This window comes from Lissotriton helveticus, chromosome 8 (genome assembly GCF_964261635.1).
Source record: "Lissotriton helveticus chromosome 8, aLisHel1.1, whole genome shotgun sequence".
In the NCBI taxonomy this organism is placed as follows: domain Eukaryota; kingdom Metazoa; phylum Chordata; class Amphibia; order Caudata; family Salamandridae; genus Lissotriton; species Lissotriton helveticus.
In genome coordinates, this window is record NC_136069.1 from 51844537 (window position 1) to 51847036 (window position 2500).

Genomic DNA, 2500 nt, shown 5'->3' on the forward strand with positions numbered 1-2500 from the left:
ATTTCTTGCCTTCAGGTTAGACTATGAATGTTTCCCATTTCAGGCTTTTTTGTAATGTAAACTCTTGTCTGCATTACCTTCAACTGCCCCTTGAACACAGATGTCAGTGGTCAGATGACATTGCTTACCTACTCAGGCCACATACGTATGGGTAATATAGTGCTAGTCCATTCAGAGTTAAAAAAACGTTACCTAACCCGGATCCCAAAAACGCTATTTACCCATTGCACAAGTTAACTGCTGAATGATACAGGACTCCTTAAAACATATCTCTAACATATAAGGGTAAATATCCAGGTCATGCATCTAGTTTGTTGAATGGTTCAAATCAAAGTATGAAGACCTCAGATAGCAGCAGGCCGAAATAGCTCAGTTGGGAGAGCGTTAGACTGAAGATCTGAAGGTCCCTGGTTCAATCCCGGGTTTCGGCACAGTTGAGAGGTTGCTTGCTTCTGAGAAAAGAGGTCTTGGAGTCTGCTGCAGTACTTTTTTCTCTATTCATCAAATTTTTTCCAACTGATATACAACACAAGCAATTTAACATAGACTTTGCTTTGTGTCCTCCTTCTAAACTTGCTTCCACATTTCTTGCCTTCAGGTTAGACTATGAATGTTTCCCATTTCATGCTTTTTTGTAATGTAAACTCTTGTCTGCATTACCTTCAACTTCCCCTTGAACACAGATGTCAGTAGTCAGATGACATTGCTTACCTTCTCAGGCCACATACGTCTGGGTAATATAGTGCTAGTCCATTCAGAGTTAAAAAAACGTTACCTAACCCGGATCCCAAAAACGCTATTTACCCATTGCACAAGTTAACTGCTGAATGATACAGGACTCCTTAAAACATATCTCTAACATATAAGTGTAAATATCCAGGTCATGCATCTAGTTTGTTGAATGGTTCAAATCAAAGTATGAAGACCTCAGCTAGCAGCAGGCCGAAATAGCTCAGTTGGGAGAGCGTTAGACTGAAGATCTGAAGGTTGCTGGTTCAATCCCGGGTGTCGGCACAGTTAAGAGGTTGCTTGCTTCTGACAAAAGAGGTCTTGGAATCTGCTGCAGTACTTTTTTCTCTATTCATCAAATTTTTTCCAACTGATATACAACACAAGCAATTTAACATAGACTTTGCTTTGTGTCCTCCTTCTAAACTTGCTTCCACATTTCTTGCCTTCAGGTTAGACTATGAATGTTTCCCATTTCATGCTTTTTTGTAATGTAAACTCTTGTCTGCCTTACCTTCAACTTCCCCTTGAACACAGATGTCAGTAGTCAGATGATGTTGCTTACCTACTCAGGCCACATACGTCTGGGTAATATAGTGCTAGTCCATTCAGAGTTAAAAAAACGCTACCTAACCCGGATCCCAAAACTCTATTTACCCATTGCACAAGTTAACTGCTGAATGATACAGGACTCCTTAAAACATATCTCTAACATATAAGGGTAAACATCCAGGTCATGCATCTAGTTTGTTGAATGGTTCAAATCAAAGTATGAAGACCACAGCTAGCAGCAGGCCGAAATAGCTCAGTTGGGAGAGCGTTAGACTGAAGATCTAAAGGTCCCTGGTTCAATCCCGGGTTTCGTCACAGTTGAGAGGTTGCTTGCTTCTAACAAAATAGGTCTTGGAATCAGCTGTAGTACTTTTTTCACTATTCATCAAATTTTTTCTAACTGATATACAACACAAGCAATTTAACATAGACTTTGCTTTGTGTCCTCCTTCTAAACTTGCTTCCACATTTCTTGCCTTCAGGTTAGACTATGAATGTTTCCCATCTCATGCTTTTTTGTAATGTAAACTCTTGTCTGCATTACCTTCAACTTCCCCTTGAACACAGATGTCAGTAGTCAGATGACATTGCTTACCTTCTCAGGCCACATACGTCTGGGTAATATAGTGCTAGTCCATTCAGAGTTAAAAAAACGTTACCTAACCCGGATCCCAAAAACGCTATTTACCCATTGCACAAGTTAACTGCTGAATGATACAGGACTCCTTAAAACATATCTCTAACATATAAGTGTAAATATCCAGGTTATGCATCTAGTTTGTTGAATGGTTCAAATCAAAGTATGAAGACCACAGCTAGCAGCAGGCCGAAATAGCTCAGTTGGGAGAGCGTTAGACTGAAGATCTAAAGGTCCCTGGTTCAATCCCGGGTTTCGGCACAGTTGAGAGGTTCCTTTCTTCTAACAAAATAGGTCTTGGAATCAGCTGTAGTACTTTTTTCTCTATTCATCAAATTCTTTCCAACTGATATACAACACAAGCAATTTAACATAGACTTTGATTTGTGTCCTCCTTCTAATCTTGCTTCCACATTTCTTGCCTTCAGGTTAGACTATGAATGTTTCCCATTTCAGGCTTTTTTGTAATGTAAACTCTTGTCTGCATTACCTTCAACTTCCCCTTGAACACAGATGTCAGTGGTCAGATGACGTTGCTTACCTACTCAGGCCACATACGTCTGGGTAATATAGTGCTAGTCC

General features: G+C 40.0%; 2 non-coding genes across 2 annotated transcripts; both read left to right on the forward strand.

Moving 5' to 3' along the window:
• The first annotated feature begins 358 nt into the window (after window positions 1–358).
• TRNAF-GAA (transfer RNA phenylalanine (anticodon GAA)) lies at window positions 359–431 on the forward strand. The gene has a single exon. It is a non-coding gene; the product is annotated as a tRNA-Phe (tRNA).
• Window positions 432–2106: 1675 nt separating this feature from the next.
• TRNAF-GAA (transfer RNA phenylalanine (anticodon GAA)) lies at window positions 2107–2179 on the forward strand. Its single transcript has one exon. It is a non-coding gene; the product is annotated as a tRNA-Phe (tRNA).
• Window positions 2180–2500: the final 321 nt, after the last annotated feature.